Source organism: Peromyscus eremicus, chromosome 11 (genome assembly GCF_949786415.1).
Source record: "Peromyscus eremicus chromosome 11, PerEre_H2_v1, whole genome shotgun sequence".
Lineage (NCBI taxonomy): Eukaryota > Metazoa > Chordata > Mammalia > Rodentia > Cricetidae > Peromyscus > Peromyscus eremicus.
The window spans coordinates 4989625-5012196 of NC_081427.1; the positions used below are offsets into that span (position 1 = coordinate 4989625).

General features: G+C 42.9%; 1 long non-coding RNA gene across 1 annotated transcript in view; it reads left to right on the top strand.

Moving 5' to 3' along the window:
* The window catches only part of LOC131922047 (uncharacterized), a 71280-nt gene extending 69522 nt beyond the window's left edge, over positions 1 to 1758 (top strand). Inside the window, exon 3 of the long non-coding RNA XR_009382166.1 lies at positions 1586 to 1758. This is a non-coding gene — a long non-coding RNA (uncharacterized LOC131922047). The remainder of the gene's footprint in view (positions 1 to 1585) is intronic.
* The last annotated feature ends 20814 nt before the right edge of the window (positions 1759 to 22572 follow it).

Here is a 22572-nt window from a genome sequence, read left to right on the forward strand (position 1 = left end):
GATCTTGAGAAAAAAAGACACAAAGGTAAAAGTTAGAGATATGGAGAGGAGATTCAGAAGGAAGAGGGGCAGTAGAGGGGGTGAGTTCTCAGGGTGTATTCTATATACATGGAAGAAAATGTCCTAGTGAAACATCACTTCGTATAACCAATACACACAGTACAGCCAGTACACAGTGCCTTGTGAACACAGTGGACTGTTATGCAACCGATGAACAGAAGAAAGCCTTCCATCTGCAACGATACAGATAGATGTGAAGGTACCATGCCAGGCTCCCATGTTTTAATAATTCAAGCCTGTACCTGTGTTCCCCTCAGCTGCGGGGAGATGACCGCTTTGTTTTAGGATACCTTGGTGCTCTCTTTCTATTTTTCTATGTATCTAGATGATTCTGTATTTTGAACTTTTGTGATATTTTCTCCTATGATTTCTTGTCCCTGACTGATACAGAAACCATAATACCAATTCTGAGTCAAATTCAGTTATCATTAATTTTATGGCTAATGAAAATGTAACTTTAAAAAAAAACTGCCCCAAATTCTATTGTCTGTTTGCTACAAAAGAACCAGAATAGGGTTCAAAGCTATTGGTGAAAGTGTATCACTGAAAACTCAAGGCATCAAGTGACAGAAAAATCTAACTTAAACAGAAAAGGGACGAGCTGGCTCATTAAGCAAGTGGCTGAGCCAACACTGGGCCCTTGAGCTGTAGGGGATGAGGTGGCACTGGAGCCCATTGTCCTCACAAGGACGTTGGGGCCTGAAGAATAGTCACTGGCAGGAAAGCCTGTTGCTTCAAAGGATCTGACCCTGTTTCCATTTCCACCGGTCTAAGGCACTCAGACCCACTGGGAACAGGGATAAATGCCGCCTTCAAGCATGGCTGGACCAAGTGGTTCAACATCTATTATTGCATCTTAATCTGATCTTCTCCATGCCGTTTCTGCTTTATTCTCAGGCGGCTCTTTCTGGTGACATCTAGCTTGCTACCAGCACGCTCAGCTTATTCTCTTACTTTTGGCAACCCAGCTGGGAGATACTGTGTGTGATGTCAACATATCCAGCTCTGACCCTGGGAAACCTACACCAAATCTTTTGTTAATCCTGTGTGGTGGGATGGATCATATTCTGATGATGTAGGGTCATACCAACACACTTGCTTGGGGAGAGGGAAACAGAATCATTTTTACCAAAAATAAATTAACTAGTTGTGGCTGTGGGTTTCCCAGGTATATCTGTGAGGAGATGAGAGGGGACACAAATATTGATGTCCCATATAGCAAAGCTGTGAACAAGGAGAGATACATGAGGAAGTCCATTATGGACCTGTCATATCTCTCCCCCAGGACCTGAGTTAGAGACATGGAAATTCACAGTGTCTAGCTGCTGTGTCTTTAGACATACTTCATGCTCCAGTTTATGACAGATGGTGGAAAACCAGAATCAGCCATTTCAGCTTGGCACAGTAATGGATGATTCTGGTCATCTGCTCTGCCTCTGTCTGTCTTTCCTTCCGTCTCTCCTTTCACAGGCATCAGACAATCACTGAACTGGCCACTCTGCCTTTCCATCCTTGTTCTTCACAGGTCTATTGTCAGACAGGAAGCACTAATCGGATGAAGTGGAATGTATTGTTTAAAAGAGGAAATCAATTTGGAAGAAGAACATGTTGGGGGAAACATGGTGGATATGCTCATAATACATGGTACTCATGTATGAAATCTCAAAGAATAAATTAAAATCCCAATGAGTTAACTAATCTTAAGTGGTCAGCCCTAAACAGATTTACATATGAGCAATCATAAGTGTACATGTATATGGATATATAAATATATATGTACATATGTATATATGTAATGAGGTCATGGATTTGGAGGTGGGGTGGTTCTGAGGAGAGGTTGATGGGACAAGGAGGAAGGGGGTAAAATGTAAATACAGTACTCCTGTATGAAACTCTCAAAAATAAAAAATAAAAAGTCTACAAACAGAAGTCTATTTTAAACATACCATTAATGAAACTGAAATTATAAAATGTGCATAATAAAAGACTCAATATTATAAAGTATATTTAAAAACTTCTTTAAGAGGTTGGTGTGAGAGGGGGTAAAAGAGGGTGGAGGAGGGATGCCTTGGCCAGATGTGTTATATGCATGTATGAGACTGTCTGAAGAATAAACTTTTTTCAAATAGATTTCATGGGTGAACTGGGAGTGGGTGGGGTTGGGAACAGGAGGGATCAAGTTAGGGGGAGGGAGAAAATACTGGGAGAAACAGCTAGAATTGGGGGGCATTTCATGGGTGAGGTGGAAACCTAGTGAAATGGAAACTCCAAGGACTCTATGAGAGTAGATTGAGTGTGGAGCTCAGGGAGTCCTGCAGAGGAAGAGGGAGGAAGGATCGGAGGAACCAGGGGCGTCAGGGACACCATGAGAACACAGCCCACAGAATCAATTGGCTAGGACTCATGGGGGCTCGCAGAGATCAGGAAGCCTGTAGGGGTCTGATCTAGGTCCTCTGCATATATGCTGTGGCTGAGTAGCTTGATCTTCTTGTGGGGTTCCTAACAATGGGAACAGAGGGTCATCTCTGAGTCTTTTGCCTGTTTGTGGGACCCTTTTCCTCCTACTGCATTGCCTTGTCCAGCGTTGATGTGGTGGTGGTGCCTGGTCTTATTGTAACATATTATGCTGTGTTTGGTTGATGTCCCTGGGAGGCCTGCTCTTCTGAGGGGAGGTTGGGGGAGACTGGGGGAAGAGGAGGGAGGAAAAATTGTGGTCAGGATGTAAAACATGAGAGAAGAATAAAAAGTACATAACAATAAAGAAATAATTTTTTTAAATTAAAAATAAAAGATTTTGGGCAATAAACTGGACTCTGATAATTAAAACTGACCAAATGAAAAGATGAAACAGATCTGAAGGTGCCAATGAAGTCACAGCTTCCATCTTATTGATGGATGCCATCTGCCATCGTCCTAGCTCCATCTAATGAGTCTCATTAGGAAATGAGTGGAAAGAGCTGGAAATGTTTTGACAATGAAGATGGAAAAGTTCACTCTCTAGGCTGAAAGAGTCAGACTCTTTCTCCTCTATGACCGTGAGGTTCTGCAGCCTGATGCCACATGGAAATTTCTTAGTGAAAAGCAGATGGTCAGTAACTCAGACTTCAAACTGCCACGCTCCACGTCTGCCGCACCAACATCTCCATTTCTTTCCCAGCCACCAGGACGCCCAGTGATTATTCAGTGCTGAGTTCTGCTGTCAGCAGCTGAGCTGAGGGTGAGTGAAAGTATTCCAGAATAAGTTAGTCTGTAATATCATGTGTCATTTGTCTTTATGAATATGTTGTCAAAACTTTAATGGAGTGTGGCAGATATACTGGGCACATTTGTTCAAGTCCAGGCTCCAGAATATATTAAAAGAAAAGTGTTTGCCTGTCTTTGTCTCTTGTTTCATTAAAAAAATCCTTAAGTTAAAAAATATTTTATGTGCATAGATGTTTTACCTGCATGTACATCTGGCATCATAAGTATATAGTGCCCATGGAGGCCGGAAGTGGGTATCAGATGCCCTAGAACTTGAGCTATAGATGTGAGCTGCCATGTGGATGCTGGGAATCAAACATGGATCCTCTGGAAGAGCAGCCAGTGCTTTTAATCTTAAAATGCTTAAAAAACATTGCAGTGTGTGTGTGTGTGTGTGTGTGTGTGTGTGTGTGTGTGTGTGTGTGTACATATGCATGGTGGAGGTCAGGGAATAACTTGAAGGAGTTTGCTTTCTCTTTCCAGTGTGTGAGTCACAGGGATATGACTAGATCCTTAGATTGGGCAGCAAGTACCTTTACCACTCAGCCATCTTGCCAGCCCTAGACTTGTATTTGAAACTAAGGTGGGTTCAATGTTAATGCTACAACTTTCATCTCTTCCAGGATCTTTATAAGACAAGCTTTCCAATGGCATTGCTTGTTTGTGTGTGTATATATATGTGGCATTTTTCCTCTTTTTTTTTTTTTTAGTTCTTTGAGAATTTCACACAGTATATTTTGGTCACTGTCACCCCCATTCTTCCAACTCCTCGTAAATTCACCTCACTTGTCTACCAGCACGACTTTGTGTCCTTTCTGTTTTTAATCCACCAAGTTCAGTTTCTACTGCCCATATAGTCTTGAGTGTTTGGCCATCCACTAGAGTATGGTTGATCTTCCAGGGACTACACTCTTAGAGAAAACTGGCTCTCCCTCTCCAGTAATTATCATTATCCATTGGCTTCTCACTTAAGGGTGGGACTTTGTGCCTGCATTCCCTCTCCATGATGGAATTTTGCAGCCTTTGAGTTTATACAGGTTTTGTGAATGCTATCATAGCTATTGTGAGCTTATATGCGCAATTGCCACCCTGGGTCTAGAAAACACCTTTTTTGTGGTCGTATACTGCCTCTGCTCTTACAAACTCTGTGCCCCCCTCTTCTGCAATGATCCTCAAGCCTGTGAGGAAGGGGCATGCATGACGTAGATGCCCCATTTAGCCCTGAGCATTCTGCAGTTTTATTCTCTGCATCTTGACCGGTTGTGGGTCTCGGCGTTAATTGCCCTCTACTGCAAATAGAAGCTTCTCTGATAAGGACTGTGAGATATATCGATCTATGAGCATAATGATACATTATTAGGAATCAGTTTAATACTATGTCTGCTCAGTAAAATAACAGCAGTAGGTTCCCCCTTAGGGCCTCACATTTCTAGTCTCGGATTTTTGGTTTGATTATGGTGCCAGGTGTGAGTTTCACCTTGAAGAGCGGGACTTAACTCTAACCAGAAAGTGATTGGTTGTTCACGTGACATTCATGCCACTTTTGCACTGGTGGGCGTGTCTTTCTAGTCTGATCATTGTTGTAGCTCGCAGTGTGCATAGCTGGTGGGTATGATGGATGATTCCTCATCTGATAGCATGTATAGCGTCTTTCAGCACTGTGAAAGCTAGCCATTAGGGTTGAAGCTTCCAGGTGAGTACATCAACAAGATGGTAAACATTTTTTTTTCTGGCTATAAGTAGCATCTCATTCAACATAAATGGATAAAATGTAGAGTAAATGTTTTGTCCTGTGCTTGTCATTTACTTGTCTATTGGAATCTGGGCACAGGCATTGGAACTCTCAGTGATGTGGTTTACAGTGGTAATTTGTTCCTTGATTTGATATGTCTGAAAAAGAATCTGTGGTTCTTAATAGTTGATTCCCTGCTGACAGTAAGACCAGGTTGGAGTACATGTCTCCCACCAGGCATCAGGTGCCTCTCAACTATGCTGTAAGTGAGTTGAGGACTATTTACACTCATGAGTGAGTTTCTGTGATGGCTATCACATAGCTGAGAAAGGGGTCCTTTGGGTCACATGGATTATGCGCCAGAATATTTCTTACCAAATGCCTTCTAGGGTTCTCATCATAACAAACAGAGCTCAGAGGTTTTGGTTCATGAGCTTTTCGATACCTCTTTAATGATTCATCTGTTGGTATTTAACGTGATTCTAATTGCCATACTTGTGCTGTGAGAAGAGCTAGACCAGACTGTCTTTGTCGTGCATATTATTTTGTGAATTCTTAAGTCATGTGCATATTAATGAAATTTCTCAATACTTTAAAGAAATATTTCAATAAGATAAGCTATGGATCAGTCACCAGTTATATGACATGTGAATTATGTAACAAAATTATATCAGTAAAAATGGTCGGGATCTCATGACTATGGGCTCAGCTCTCCTCAGGTCCCAGGACAGATGAGAGGAAGGGAGATGGTGGTGGAGGGACTTGTAGTTTCCTTTTGTGTCAACTGTTATTAGTCTTACAGAGAACTAGTAACCTGGATGTTTACCTGACTCCAAACAATTTTCAGTGATAATAATATGTCATTTTTTCCCCGTGAGTACTTTTTAATTTAACATTATTTATATAATTCTTATCTCATCCATGTACTTTATTTACAGATATGACAAAAGTGAAATGGCTCATAACTTGCTCTGAATTTGACAGGCAGACTTAGAATCCTTCCTTTATTCTTCATTATGTAGATTCTCATTCCCCATAGAGCATCCCTTAGCGAATCATGACTGCAGGAAGTCGCTTATGCAGGATCTGGGCCCTTCCTCTGTGCTCACTGTCCTCCAGGATGACAGAGACATAAGATGGGATATTTTTGGGAGTCTGTGTTTGCATGTGCAAAGAATCTCCAGTCAAGTCTCGCATAGAGCTCACCTTAATACGTAGTAGAATGTTTGTCCCCTCTCCTTAGAGATGCAGAACCTCGGTCTGTCCTCAGCTAGAACATCAAATCACAATGAACACAAAGTGAGGTGTGTGTTGAACTGTAACCTGTAACACAGTGAGATGCAGTACCTGGTACTAAGACTGGGAAGAGAACCGGCTGATAGCAAGGATGCCATGTGTCCAGGAAACCCTTCAAGACCAAAAATCAAAGGAATGCTGTCAACAAATGAATCATGAATTCTGTATGATGAACTCAGTAGAGCCAACAAGATTAAATAGTTCTAAGTGGTGTGTAGTATCTCTTCCAACCCAGATCTCTATGACTTTATTATAATTTATGTAGTGTGTCTCTGTGTCAGTCTGTCCATCTCTCTCACTCCCTATGTGTGTGTATGTCTCTCTGTCTCTCTGTCTCTCTGTCTCTGTGTGCACACGTGTGTGACAGTCTGTCCATCTCTTTCACTCCTTATGTATGTGCATATGTCTGTGTGTGTGTGTGTGTGTGTGTGTCTGTCTGTCTCTCTTTCTCTGTCTCTGTGTGTGTGTGTGTGTGTGTTTCTCAATTACTTTCCACCTTATCTTTTGAGACAAGTTCTCCCTCCCTGAACTTGGAGCTTGCTGATTCTGCTATACTGAGTGTCCAGTAAGCCAAAAGGATCTTCCCATCTCTGCTGCTTCCAGGCTAGAATTGCAGGCCACACCTCTGAACCCGAATTTTTACATGGCTGTTGGGGATTAGAACTCAGTTCTTCATGCCTACAATGACAAGCACTTTTCTAGCTGAACCACCTTACCAACCTTTTATAAAAGATGTTTTAACCAAAAACAAGACCTCCTTCTGGAGTACATAATTTTCCTGACAACTTAGACCCTGATGGCGCACCATGGAACACATAGTCGCTAAACACTTCATTTATTTTAATGCTGTCTTCTATCTACTACACTGATCAGCATCATCTGTATACTGTCTTTCCATCACCCTGATGCCAGATGTATAATACATGAATACCGACTTACTATGATATCTTTATCTTTAAATGGATACATGTGATTAACTTGTTCTCTGTTCTAGAACTTGCTGGGTCATAGAAAAGACAGTACAAAGAAGAGAAATTTGTGTAATTAGATATAGAGTTCATTGAACAATAAGATAAGGGTTTTATGGAATTATAGAAATCAAGAGGGAAAGGTGAATGGGTCAACTGTAGAAAATTCTGTCAAGAGATCCAGTGAGAGAAGACAGAGGTGTGACAGGTGGCCTGTGTGACATGAGGGTCATTGGTGATGTTGCATGTCAGTACAGTGTAGCCAAGTGATGGGCAGAGGAGAGCCGTGGAAATGAGCGGGAGGTGAAGAGGATGAAATGCTCTAAGTATGCGGTGAGAGAGAGAGGAGGCTGGGGCGGGCCCAGCGAGGGGCATATTTAATGTAGAGGGGTGCTAACAGACAAAGAGAAGCAACAGAGAAAAGGAAGTGGCGCTCTATAAAGTTGAGTGATGTAACTGGCATTAAACAGTGATGCGAACCTGAGTGAGAGAAGAGGTGGGGGATACTTCCTAAAATGTTTAATGTCTGGAACAGAAATTCATGATTGTTATAGAAATCACAGAAAAGCAGAAAACAATAAATCCCCAAAGAACAGGAATTAATCACTCATGAAATTTTAATTTTAATAATTTACTGGTTCCATTCTGCTTTCTTTAGTACAGTTCCACATTCAGTTTTAATATGGAGTAGGGGAAATACTCTTCATTAATCTTATAGTGTCTTCTTAATTATTTATGTTTATGTATCTTTCAGAAGAATTCCAAGCCCGTTCCACAGTGCTATAAAACATATTATTGGGATTGTGGGTGGGTTTGAAGACATCTATAAACAACTTCACAGCCATCATTTGCCTGTCGGCAGGCTTCATACTTTGCTATTTTTATTTTCCTTTTACTGATTTGTCTTTCCCCTACAAAGATTTTCCACATCACTTGCTAAGTTAGTCTTTGAGATCTTTGTTATCGTGGAATGTTTTCACTTTGCTGAATATCAGGATATGTGGTGATGTTTTACCTGTGTCCCCCAGTAAAGTTTATCTGAGGATCAGAGGAAAAAGCCAGCCACTATATTAAACATAGAAGTCAGGCAATGGTAGCACGTGCCTTTAATCCTATCACTCGGGGGCAGGGATCTGTCTGGATCTCTGTGAGTTCAAGCCCACACTGGAAACAGAGCCAGATGTGGTGGCACACACCTTAAATTCCAACACTAGTTAACCATAAAGGTCTGGAGGTCTGTACAGAAGACAGTGACAGAGCTGGGCTGGAAAAGGAAGTGATGTAGCTAGGCAGAGAGAGGAAATGAGATGCAGAACAGAAGGCATATAGGTGTGGGTATACAGGAAGTAGGTCTCTTTGGAAGCTGCAGAGTTGGTGAGGTGAGGTTAGCTGTGGCTTTTCCTATTTCTCTGATCTCTCAGGTTTTAACCCTGATATCTGGCTCTGGGTTTTTTTTTTTTTATTAATAAGACTGTTTAGCAATTCGTTGTTAACCACCAACAGTAGCTCGGGAGATGTCAGGGGAGTTTCCTCAAAGGATCACTCACCTCCTGAAAGCAACTCGAAGTTTGATCTAAGCATTCATTTGTGTAATTCCCCTAATATTTGCCTAAGATGAATGTTGTCTTACTGATGATTGACGTGATGCTCCATGCTTTGGGTCTGCAGCTGTACTTCATATAATGTAAAAGTGGGCAACTGCTTTGGCATAGCTCGAATGTCCTTACCTCACTTGCGTTTAGTCAAAACCCATGGTCCACATGCCTCCTTGACTCTTCCTCAAATTAATTTCTCAGGCATTTATTGTGTAGATTTTGAATTTACTGCTCTGCGGACTATAATTGCCCTTACTTCCTTTGTTATAGAGCTCATGCATGCTTTTGGCAAATATTCATTTTAACAACTTGTTTCTGAAGAACATATCCTGATGTGTGATGAAAGTGAATGAGACCAGCTGTGGCTTTCTTTTTGTCCTTTTCCAGTGTGAGAGTAGATATTTCAACACTGGAAAGAATAAAATATAACAAATGCAGTGCAATTCTGGGAGAGATTTGTTATAAACAAACCTTCAACTCTTTCCAGCTCTGATCCAGGTCCTTTTCTGCCATTGTGGTGGTGCCAATCTTGCCATTGCTGCCCTCATGGGTGTGTGGTTTATGAAGGCAGGCATGGTGCTTAGCACCTATGACGTCTTCCCACAACTACTTGCAAAGAATGAAATCCCTGACAGAGACTCACCCCAAATAAACAAAACAAATCACAAGGAGTTTGAAAAAGCATTTACATTCTTATGTCCTAGTGAATAATTCAAGACCTTTCATGTCCCAAAGCACTGCCAAACATTAAAACATTAAGTCAGAGAATTTACAAGTCAGCTATGGTGGAGTTGCTATGCATGTTTCAGAATGTTGAGGCCAGCTCCTGAAACATGATTCCGGTCAGGGTACTGGATAGAGCAATGGGGCCTGGGACCTGGGCCTGGACTAGGGATTAGATCCAACCACAATACAGCCTTGGAAAACTGTGTAAGACGAATTGCTAAACAGTCTTATTAATAGTGGGGGCCAGATATAAGATGAATTGCTAAATGGTCTTATTAATAAAAAACCTGGAGCCAGATATTAGGATAAAAACTGAGAGATCAGAAAAGCAGAAAAAAAGCCAGCTACATTCTTACCACTTTGAAATCCTCAGCCAAAGAGACCTACTTCCTGTATACCCACACCTATATGCCTTTCTGTTCTGCATCTCACTTCCTCTCTCCACCCAGCTACATAACTGCCTGTCTGTCTGTACAGACCTTCAGACCTCTATGGTTAGTGCTGGGATTAAAGGCATGTATCACCATGCCTGTTTCTGTTCCCCAGTATGGCCTTGAACTCACAGAGATCCGTGTGGATCTCTGCCTCCCAAATGCTAGGATTAAAGGCATGTGCTACCATTGCTTGACTTCTAGGTTTAATATAGTGGTTGGCTTTTTCTTCTGATCCTCAGATAAGTTTTATTAGGGTACACAATATATTGGGGGACACAATATATCACCACATAACTGCACACCTCCATCCTCACTTGTGGGACAGTCGTGAGAGATGGACTTTGCAGAGGAGGAGGTGATGGGCATCTAGGTCCCGTGTTTTAGGCCACAAGTCACTCATTTGGCCCTTCAGAACCAGCCCAGGCATTGTTGCCACCCCACATCTGCTGTGTAATGATGGAAAGCTGCTGTGCACTGGCAAGTTGACGGCCCGTGGGACAAATGCCTCCAAAGCGGAACATTGGTTCTTGAAGAGCTGCAAACCCTCTGGGTCTATATTATAGTTCAAGTTTCTCTCTTGTTAATGAAATAGAAAAAAGTCATTTTCACAAGGCTAGAGAGCTTCAAATATTGAGTTCTATATGGTACACAAAAACACATGATTATTTTGTTGGCAAGCTTAAGAAGAGAAATCATTTATATAATTTCATTTATTTAATTGATTAATTAAATTATCTTTGGGATGATGTCATGTTAAGTAGTCCTGGCTAGCCTAGTACTCAGGATATTGCTCAGGCTGGCTTTAGTCACATCCATCTTCTTGCCTCAGCTTCCTCAAAGCTCGGATTATAAACATGCCTACCACACCCCCCTTATATCAACGTGTTAACAATTTGGTGTTTGTACCGGACAAGAAGGGTTGCTTGATGTTTAGCTTTAGGCAAAGCAGGCCCTTCAGCCTTAGATTATCAGTTTTTAAAGCTGTAGTGTAGATTTTTGGAAATATGTTTTAATTAAAATATAACATCACTTAATTGTAGTGAACTCATAAATACAAATATTGCACTAGATTAGGGTAGCTACTCAAACAAACACTCACCCAACCCTGAACTCTACACATCTCTGTGAACAGCTATACAGTGAGTATGGCCACTTGGAAATGGAGCCTCACTTCAGGATTGATTGACACTTTCACTGTAAACTATGTGATGTTTTTATATACCACAATAAAGACAAAAAATAGAGTTGGAACCGGAAAAGCAGCTAACTCTATATCCTCTTTCATGACTTATGTATCCTTCTACTTGCTTTAAGTTGTTATATGAATAAGCTCAGCCTTGTGATGTGAATGCAGCAATTAAAGAAGTATCCCAAGTAGTGAAATGAGTGGGTATCAAAATGCAAACCATACATTTACCATCAGCTTGTTCCTTCCCGTTGTCTTTGCAAGTTTACTTTGATTGGAGCAGAGCAAAACTTCATTCCATCTTGGGACCACTTTTCTGAAGAAGGGCAATTGAAGGAGCAAGGTTTTTTTTTTATCTTTCAGAATCTTTGTGAAGTGTGCTCTCTCTGCAGCCTGTGTTTTTTATAGCCAGTGTAACTGGAGCTGTGCAGTGCGCAGTAAGCCCTCGGATGCCACATCTGGTGGTGTGGTCTCCTGTGCTTCCAGGAGTCACTACCACTTCCGTCCAAAAGAAATGAAGAAATGGAAGTTTGATGATGCTCGGAGACTCACACCCAAAGGAGGGCAAAGGTTGAGGTGGCATCTAGACCTGCTGATTAGAGCCCGGCTCTCACATGCCTCCTCCTCTTACCGCTCTTCCCAGCAACCTTGCCAACCAAACACTAATCACAGACAAGGCGGTCAAGTCCCTTTGTGGACAGCTTGTTAGTTTTTTAGCTGCGTTGTGTTCTTACCCAGCAAGGAAATGCCACGAAACACGACAGAATCCGCTAACAAAGAGTTTTATTAAAGATAAAGGGACAGAGAGTGAACAGGCCTGCGGGAAACACGTGTGTGGAGAAGGGGAAGCCAGGAGCATGGCGCCTGATTTTAAAGGCTGGGCGTGGACAGATCAGCGTCACTACTACACGCAAGCGCGTAGATCACATGGCCACGTTGCGCGCTTACGTGGCCAGTGAAACGTCACGCATCTCGGTCCCGCGAGATGCCCTGACCCGGAAATGGCTATCCTGACCTGGGCCTGGCTAGGCGGAAGTGTCCGCCAGGCATATGTGAACACGCCTGACCGTGGGGGCGTGTTGTAAATCTTTCACAGCTGACTCACCTCATTAGTGCCTTTTGCACTGTTGTGAGAAAATACCTGACCAAAACAACTCAAGGAAGGGTGGGTTTATTTTGGCTCACAGTTCGAAGCTGCAGTCCGCCACATCAGGAAGTCGCGGTGTTGGGAGTTTGATACAGCTGCTGACATTGCATTCTCGCTCAGGAATCAGAGAGAGATGCATGATGGGACTTCACTTATTCTTCCTTTTTCTCCAGTCCAGGACCCCAGCCCGTAGAATGGTCCAGTCTGTATGTAGGTGGATCTCCCCGTCTCAATTAGCACAGTCTAGACACTCCCTCCCAGACAGCCCCAGTTTACAGAAGGTTGTCTCTTAAAGTACTCCAGACCCTGTTAATGTGGATGGTATTAGTCATCACCAACAGTAAGTGTCAGTCTGGGCTCCTTTCCTAGGATTCCTAGATGTTCATTTTGACTTACTTTCCCCACAGGCTAGCCAAGTGGCCATGGTGGGATGCCACAGTAACCTTCCTCACTGCTTGGTAGTGCATGCCATTTCAACCCCGGCCATTCTGTGAGACTCACACATTCTCTTGTTAAGAGTTAATGTTAATTAACTCTTAACAATGTTAATGTTAATGTTCATCTTTGCTTGACCTAATTGTTGCAGTTTTAAACTATGAAAATGGGAGATAATTTTAGAGATGGTTGGTTGGTGAATGGTTTCATTTTGGTGTTTTGTTAAAATTCATCCTTGTTCTCTTTTGTATAAAATATTTCATAAAGCAGGGACCTGGCTGGAAGCCTGAGGCAAGCCTGAGGGCGGCAGAGGAGGTGTGGGAGGACAGTGCGAAGAGGCAGAGTTGGCCTGGGGTGAAGCCACAGCTCTGGGCACATAACTCCTTATGACTTTTCACCATCACCTATGAGTCAGAGTTGCTTGTACTTACAGAAAAGGGGCTGACATCCACATGGCTGTTAGTTTGCCAATTCATCCATGAACCTGCTGATACCAAGGTGAAAGAAACCACTCATCAGAGTCAGACTAATTGAGCCTAAGAAGCCCTGGGCTAGGGGAATTTGTGCTCTGCTTGTCTGAGACAAAGTGTTCAAGGACTTGCCAAGCCCTCACCACACCTCATAATTTACTTGCCTCATAGCGGGTGCACTCCTGGGAAGCCTTCCAAACCGCACAGCTCAGAGAAGATTCTCACAAGAGGACAGTAGCCCAGCAACAACACCCCTACCAACAAGCTGACGCCAACTCCTGCCGAAACGCACGCACACCTTTGTTTCTACTCAGCTTGCTTGAACTCCTTCTTTAGGGATAAAAGCTGCTTCATTAGTTCACCCTGCGTGTCTCTCCCTGCACTCACTACAGCTGCGCATCACATGACCATGCTTCCTGTTTACTGAGTGTAGTTTCTATATTTGAAGAGCTGTTTATCCCTTGTCTCTTTAATCTGATACCAACTACTCATCCGTCCTTCAGCAAGCACTTACTTGGCAATTACCATAAGTTAAGCCAGCATCTATTTTTCTGTTTTTCTTTACTGAGAAGCACCCACGATTCTTGATAACGCCACCATCCCCAGGCTTTGGCTGTGGTGTATACCATCTCTGCTACAGCAGTTTGATAGTATCCGAGGACTTCTTGGAAACAAAGGCTCCTGGGGTCTCTCAGACCTACTGTATGGCTTTTCAGAGCGATACTAACCATGCTGTGGTAAATGTAATGTGATGGATTAAACAGGAAACTCATATGTGTTTATCTTTAGGCAATTCATTCTTGATTAATATTTACAGATACTTTCTGTCAAAAGACAAGATTTTCTGAGTATTAGCCTTTCCTCAACAACCAATGTCTTTATGTTTATAATTTTCTTTTTGTTTAGAGCAAGTATTTTATAAAGCCGACTATGAGGCCAAAGCTCAGCCTGGGTGGGTGGCTTTCTCAAGAAGATGGAGCTCACACCTTATACACCAACACTAGAATGGAATCTTCAGTGACTCCTCTGAACTTAGGCTCTGCTGCTTAACCAGTGGGCCTGAATTCTAGGATGCAAGTTGTGTTAGGTTTCAAACGTTTTTAAATGTGTTTTACTTAACTTGAGACACATTTTACAAAAAGCAAACCCTGGGGAAAATCAATGAAAAGCGTTCTATTGATTTTAAGGATGGGTAAAAGGGCTGTGGTTCTTAAGCCAGCATGCAAAGGCATATTCTGGGTGAGCTTCCCTCCTCTCTCTCCACATCTTCCCATTGACACTTCAACAGACTTCTGAACCACACTATGAAGTCCTCTGGTTCTGTTCAAATGAACCCCTGAGAATTTTTAAAAATGGGTTCACAGACATGAAAGGATATTGCTCTTCTTTGACACAGGCTAATGAACATCCATGCTAGAAATTACAATAATTGCTCATTATCTGTTTGTTCTAAACCAATGTTTGTTCAGGACTGCTCAAAATTGCATAGTTTTCCTAGTCAGATGTCTGCTTCCTGAGGCAGTGTGTGGAACACACCCCACTGGGGTCCACTGTGCTGTCTTCCATCACCCTCGGGGCTGCCTTGGTGGATGCTTACAGTGTCTGGCTCCTGAACTAATGTGCTGCACACTTTAGTGAAATTCCTGTGCCAGCTACAGGTCTCACCCTAGAGTCAGCTTTGACTCTTCTGGATTGCCTACCGTATCAAGCAGTTATGCAGTACCTCATAGACCCGGCTGCTCACGAGGTTCTTGGGAACTTCTGGGAAACCTGGCAGGTTGTAGATCTAGATGCAGCATGCTCCTTTTTCTAGTGGTTTTAAGTCACATGTTCTTTCGTTTAGTTAGCTTCTGAGTTCCTGTTGTTGTATTTCTTTCTTCCTTACCTCTTACCTTGCTCCTATTTGATGTTGTTATGAAGTGCTAGAGGCCTTCTCCAGGGCCTGGTGGTGAGAGGTTGCTGCAGATTCCAGAGCAATCCAGAGTTGTCTTGGAGGGCTGTGCTGCTGTGCTCCGAGGGACCGCACCCCTGTGTCTCTCACTCTTTTGCAGTGTTCCTAGGAGAAAACGACCATGTTCTCTTGCCTGACTCTAAGGTGTTGTTGCTCTGGGATCTGGGTGGGGTTCAGGGCCCAGGATATGGATTTGCAGTTTGTGGACCTGTGTGTTTCAGCACTGGGACCCTCAGCCACATGCACTCATTTTCAGATCAAGTGGTGGAAAGGACTGGAATACCAATCAGTTTCCAGAGTTGCATTAGCAGCCTTTCAAGCATCCATGATTCACAATAGGCTCTTGAATAGTCTGCCAAGTTAGAGCCTTCCCATCACCTCAGCAGCTTCATCAGAAAAGCACCGGTCCAGACTTTTGCATCATTTTCAGGAAGGCAGCATGCCCTTGGCTGAGCCCAGTGCCTTGAGATTCAAATATGCCTTGTCCAATCTCTTCAGAAAGACAATGGCTGGGGTGGGCAGGTGTGTGTCTGCTCCTCCACAGGGCTCCTGGTGTCCTGAATCTGCATACTGCTGTCCCCAGGTGGCTCCTTGGTAGTTCCTTAACTTCACACCATGCTTAGACTGTCCCTCTGTGCCCTTAGAACTCATGCACCTCAGAGGTCCACCACCCTGATTTGGTTGCGTTTCCCACCTTCACTCTGCTTTGCTTTTCATTCAGCTGTTTGTCACCTAAGTCTCCCTTGCAGGGTTAGGAGGAATCACAGGTTGTGTGAGTTCTAGCCTCGACGTTTAAACTGGAAGGATTGTCACTTCTTCTTATCCACAGCAGAGGCTACAAGCCAGGAAGCAAAGCTGAGAACCTTCAGCATCCAGCAAGAGAAGGCGTACACTTACCACAGTTCTTGGCTGGAGCTGCCCTTCGCTTATGATCTTCTCTGAGCACAACAGAGGCTGAGCCTGGGCCCCCAGTTTCCTCCTTGTGTTGGAGATGGCAGCTCTCCATGCAGCTATGAACTTGGACCTGGGTCCTGCACATAGAGGAAACAGCCCTTTGTTGGTATAGTACCTCAGGCCTGGTGCCTTTCCCCCTTTCATCAAAGATGGACTTCTTTTGGATATGAGTAATTGTAAGAGGCATTTTCAAGTTTGGGGACTGTACCATAAGGACTGAACCATCCTATACTGGACATTTATTGAGCTGACTACTCATCTGAGGAGCATTTATTTAGCAGCTGTAGGTTTCTGGCCCATCTGTCAAAGTATTGATGAAAGTATGTGCAATCATTTTAGTCTGGTAACAAAGTTGTAGATGTAACCAACCGTCTTATTAAATAAGAAACACAGAGCCGATTCAGAGAAGAAAGCCAAGAGGTCAGAGCTAAGAGCCTTACCCTTTCTGCTTCAGCCAAGAGAGCTCTCCGAAAGGGGACCTACTTCCTGTGTGTATGTCTTTATATAGTCTAGCTGTTCTGCCTTCTCATTGGTTGTAAACCCAAACACATGACTGCCTCTGTAGAGACTTCCAGGTCTTCTATGGTTGGTATTGAGATTAAAGGTGTGTGTCTCCAATGCTGGCTGTATCCTTGAACACTCAGAGATCTACCTAGCTCTGTCTACCAAGTGCTGGAATTAAAGGCGTGTGCCACCACCACCACGCTCTTGCTATGGCTCTAATAGCTCTGACCCCCAGGCAACTTTATTTATTAACATACAATTAAAATCACATTTCAGTACAAGTAAAATACCACCACACAAAGTTTCTTTACAATAATCTATTTACTTATATATTTCAACAACTCTCTGTGGTGATATTGTGTTCCCCAATATATTGTGCACCCTAATAAACTTATCTGGGGTCAGAGAATAGAACAGCCACTAGATACAGAGGCCAGAAAATGGTGGCACTCACGCCTTTAATCCTAGCATTCCAGAGGCAGAGATCTGTCTAGATCTCTGTGACTTCAAGGACACACTGGAAACAGCCAAGCATGGTGACCCATGCTTTTAATCTCAGGAAGTGATGGCAGGGAGCAGAAAGGTATATAAGGCATGAGGACCAGGAACTAGAGCCTGGTTAAGCTTTTAGGCTTTTAGCAGCAGTTCAGCTGAGATCCATTTGGATGAGGACACAGAGGCTTCCAGTTTGAGGAAACAGGATCAGCTGAGAAGTTGGTGTGATGAGGAAGCTGTGGGTGGTTCTGTTTCTCTGATCGTTTAGCATTCACTCTAATGCCTGGCTCCAGGTTTGTTTTTATTAATAAGACCTTTTAAGATTTGTGCTACAATTCTCTGTGCTCTTTTTAGCAGTGAGTATAATATTACTAAAGCAGGGCTTAAACATGAGGCCTTGGATGACCCAGTCTGAAATGACTCAAACCTGAGAAAAGGCTTTTCCTCTAGGTCATTTCCATCCTGCATCTTACTTCTGCACTCAGCACCTTCTAGTGTGGTGTTCTCCCAAGGCATCCATATTCTTTCTCTCTCTCTCTTCCTGCTTCCTCTTCTTGCTCCGTCTTGGCCTGGCTTCTAGAAGGTGGCAAGTTACATAGTCTTGTCTTTGGCACCTATAGGTAGAATATTGACTACAGGGAATTTGCTCTGCCAGTGTTCACCGCTCTCACCTGCATCTCCACATGGAAACATTAAGCATCAGAGGGAAGCAGGGAGACCTGTCCTGTGGCTCTCAGCTCCAGGACCCCAGCCCCCCAGCCCTCCAGTCTCTTTATGGCCAATGCTGTCCCTCTGTCTGTCTCCTTGGGGATGCCGCCTCATTTGCTTCCCTCTCAGCCTCATTTTGTAGCACAGCTTCATTCTCTAGCCCGTATGCTCGCCCCAGCCTCCCTCAGTCCGTGGAGACTTCACCCTGTGGTTACTGTAGCGTCCTCTTCTTTATCATGGTTCCAGGTCCTCCCTGTGACTCCTTTCTGCTCTCCCTGCCACCTTCTGCTTCTGTCTCTAAGGCAGAACCTCTCCCAGAATTTATTTCCTTCCCTTAATCTTCCCCCGGAGCAGCTGATGCTCCACAGGTGACCTTTGCGTGACCTGCCAGCAGACCTCCATCCTTAGCTCTGGCCCATCCAGGGGACTTGCAGCAATTCTGCTGACTTTAGTCTTATGTGTTACCGTTATCTAAGTGCAGGTCATTTTCAAAGGCCCCTCTGCTGCTAACACCTTCTTAGTCTATTCAGGTTAAAAGTTTGTTCTTTTTGACTCTCCTGCCTCCTTCTTCCCACCATCAAGTCTTGATACTGCCTTCTGCCTCTCCCTTCCTTTCCACAACTTTTCAGCACAGGTTACAGCGACTCCAGCTCCTGTGATCTATGCCAATGGTCCTCTTACATGGATGCTTTATGAAGACATTATCTAAGCCTAAAATGTTTAGCACTTCCCTATTGTCCATGTAAGGATCAATGCCCTGTACTCCAGGCTCCCACAGCCCACCCCAGCCTCACCCCGAGCCCTCCATCCTTCCCTATTGTCCAGGTAAGGATCAATGCCCTGTACTCCAGGCTCCCACAGCGCACCCCAGCCTCACCCTGAGCCCTCCATCCTTCCCTATTGTCCATATAAGGATCAGTGCCCTGTACTCCAGGCTCTCACAGCGCACCCCAGCCTTACCCTGATCCCTCCATGCTTCCATGACTGTAATGTCCCGGGTACCACCCTCTAACGCTGCACCAGATTTTCCTAATCTTCTAGACTGTTGATCCTCTTTGCCCAGTTGAATATGAATTTCCTCTCACATCTTCCTCTGGTTGTATTTCCTTCTCACCATTTAAAGGTCACACATTTTCGCTGACTCTTACGCCGAGGATCCTTCCCAGCTTCTGCAGCCCTCTGTGGCCCTTCCTCCTCCATCTCAGGGTGAATATTCCCTTATCTCCCCTGTCATGAGATAGTTTTTCATTTCTTCTCTATTCTACTGTTCAGCATGAACTATTTGATTCTAAATTTCTTTTTGCCAATGAAGCCGGGACTAGATTTTAAACCCTTGGACTCAGAGTGAAGATTTATGTTTCTGTACTTGTCCTCGGGCAAATCAAATATATGAGCCAGTGAGAATTTACTGACAGTTTTGAGCGGAACCAAACAAATCAAATGTACCAGACAATAAAACAACCAGTAAATTTTCACTTTATCTAAAATATAGCTATAAAATCACTAATAGGATCAGGTGGAGAAGGTTTAATAATGCTAGTTCTAAATTTGATTTATTCCTTAAAACACACATCTCTTTGGAATGTGATCAAGTACAAGAATAATGGCAAAGCCATGTTGTGTTAAGATGAACGAAGTTAGCTTGGCTCTAGTAGGTCAGTGTAATCCTGTAAACTCATTCCCACATACTTTTGTTTCCTTCAAGAAAACTAAACAATTAAATTTTTTTAAAAAAAATTTCCTTTACTAATTCTGGACAAACGTGGTTAAGTGACCAAGGTCCTGTTTCTTTCCTTCTGCTTGAAGTTCTCTCCTCTTCATGGTGCCACCTGAAGAGGTGACTGGACTCTGTCACTGAGCTCTGTTTCTCCCTTGCAGGCCGCACTGGACTGGGTTTGAAGTGGTGTTTGCATGGCCATGTAAAACCTCCCATTGCATGATGGGTAGAAACGCTGACATCTTCCCTGCTGTGTAGTCACCTTGAACCACCTGTCCTCTGCAAACATGTCACATTCCTCCAAATCGATGCTGTTGTTCAGCCAGCAATTCCTATAGGTTAGAAAATTGGTGTGTTTGGGGGGCACACTAAGAAAAATCACAAGAGACTTCTCTCTGGAAACTTAAGCATGAAAGAGGAAAAAATTCCAACCAGAATAGTACAGAAGTACTTGCACTGTTGCCAGATTTTAATTCAGCCCAGGTGGGTGTTCCCATCACAGAAGTCTAGAAGTCGGAAGGTACAGAAGACTCAGCCTAAACACAGTGACTTTGATCTGAAAGCTAGGATCCTGCCAGCAGGGAGCAGACAAATCTTGTGACATTATGATGTCAGGGGTCACATTACTATGGCCCCAACTAAAAACCACTTTTAGCAAAATGAAGCCCACCAAACTTAGCCTAGTTTTAAATTTTTGTTTATCCACTTCAGACATTTTTATTGGACTATGCTCATAGCGCATAATGGTGTGTTTCATGAAGACATTTTTGTTTTTCTGCATGAGATCATGTGCTTTGTCCATATTTACTCTCTCCTTTCTGCCTCTTCCCCCTCCTTCCTCCTTTCCTTTCCCTCTCCCTCCTCCCCCTCCCTTACTCCTTCCCTGACCCTCCCCTTTCTCTCCTCCTCTTCCCTTACTCCTCCCCTCTCCTTTCTCCCCCTCCCTTACTCCTCCTCTGACCGTCCCCTCTCCCTCTTCCCCTAGTCTTCCTCATTATCCAAGTCTTGGTTCTACTTCCTTTTCACGTATGGAAGGGACACTGTGTATAGACATATTTATTTTCATGAGTCTCTGTGAAGCTGTGCATACTTATTCTGCTGAAGTTTGTTAGGCCCTTTCTTTAAGAAATGATTCCTCTAAAATAAAGCTTTTACTCAGATGGTGTAGTCCAGGAGGTAATAGTAAAATCCAGACTGTGCAGACCTGTTACCTAACTTTGATCTTTTTTCTGCATGATTATTATCTCTAGCATGATCTAAGAGCACTGTTAGAAATGAATATTCAATTTCGTGTTTCTATTCCTATGCACATTTTTACTTTAGTGACTCAGTGTATTTGTGAAGAGTTAAAAGAACCCTACCAAAAGGGATCTACATATTCAATGCAATCCACACTGAAATTCCAACACAAGTCTTCAGACACTGAAAAAAATTAAACTTCATACAGAAACATACAAAAACAGGGCAGTTAAATTATTCTGAACAACAACAACAAGAACTTCTGGGCATATCACCATCCCATATTTCAAATTGTACTATAGCAATAAAAAATCTACATGATACTGGCATAAAAACAGACACATTGATCATCAAGACAATTGAATCGGAGACCAAGACATAAGTCCACAAATCCGTGAACACCTGAGTGTTTCCAAAGAAGCCAAAAAAATGAATACTGGAGAAAAGACATCTCCAACAACTGGTTCTGGTAAATTGGATGGTTGCATATAGAAAAACAAAAATCGATATATTTACCACCCTGCCTAAAACTCAGCTCCAGATGAACCAAAGACCTCAACATAAGTCCACATGCCCAAAATCTGATAAAAGAAAAAATTATGAAGTAGGCTTGAACTCATGGGCACAGGAAAAGACTTTTTGAATAGGATCCTGGTAGTTCAGGCTCTAAGGACAGACTAATAAATGGGGCTCCTGAAGCGAAAGAGCTTCTGTTCGGCAAAGGACGCCATTATCTGAGCAAAGAGGCAACCTACATAATGAGAAAAAACTCTTTATCAATACATATGACAGAAAGTTAATGTCAACAATATATGAAGAACTAAAAAAACTGAACTTCAAGAAAACAAATAACCCAATTTAAAAACTAAATAGAGTTCCTAAAAGATGAATGCAAATGGCTAAGATACATGTAAAGAAATCCTCGGCCATCAGGGAAATGCAAATGAAAACTACTTTGAGATTTCATTTTACCCCAGTCAGAATGGCCAATATCAATAATAAAAAAAGGTAGCTTCCTTTGGAAGCTGAGAATTGATCTACCCCAAGATCCAGGCATGCCACTCTTGGGCATATACCCAAAGGACTCTACATCTCCTAGAGACATTTGCTTATCCATGTTCATTTCTACTCTGTTCATAGTAGCCAGAAACTAGAAATAGGAGATGTTCATCAACTGATGAATGGATAATGAAAACATGATATATTTATACAATGAATATTATTCATCTGTCAAGAAAAACAAAATTATGAAATTTACAGATAAATGGATGGGGCTAAAAACAATCATCCTGAGTTAGATAATCCAGACTGTGAAAGATAAACATTACTCTTTTATACATGCATGCTAGCTTTTAAGATTTAGATATGTATGTTTCATTTAGAATAACTACAAGGCTTGGGAGGTATGATGGCCAGTTTTATGTCAACTGACACAAGCTGGAATCATCAGAGAGGAGGAAGCCTTAGTTGAGAAATGCTGTAAGATCTGGCTATGGGCAAGCAAGCATGTAGGGCTTTGTCTTAGTGATTGATGGGGAGGGTCCAACTCACTTTGGGTGATGCTGTTCTGGGCTGATGATCCTGGGTTATATACCAAAGCAGATGGGCAAGTCAGTAAGTAGCACCCTCCATGGCCTCTGCATCAGCTCCTGCCTCCAGGTTCCTGCCCTGCTTGAGTTCCTGTCCTGACTCCTTTGATGATGAACAGTGCT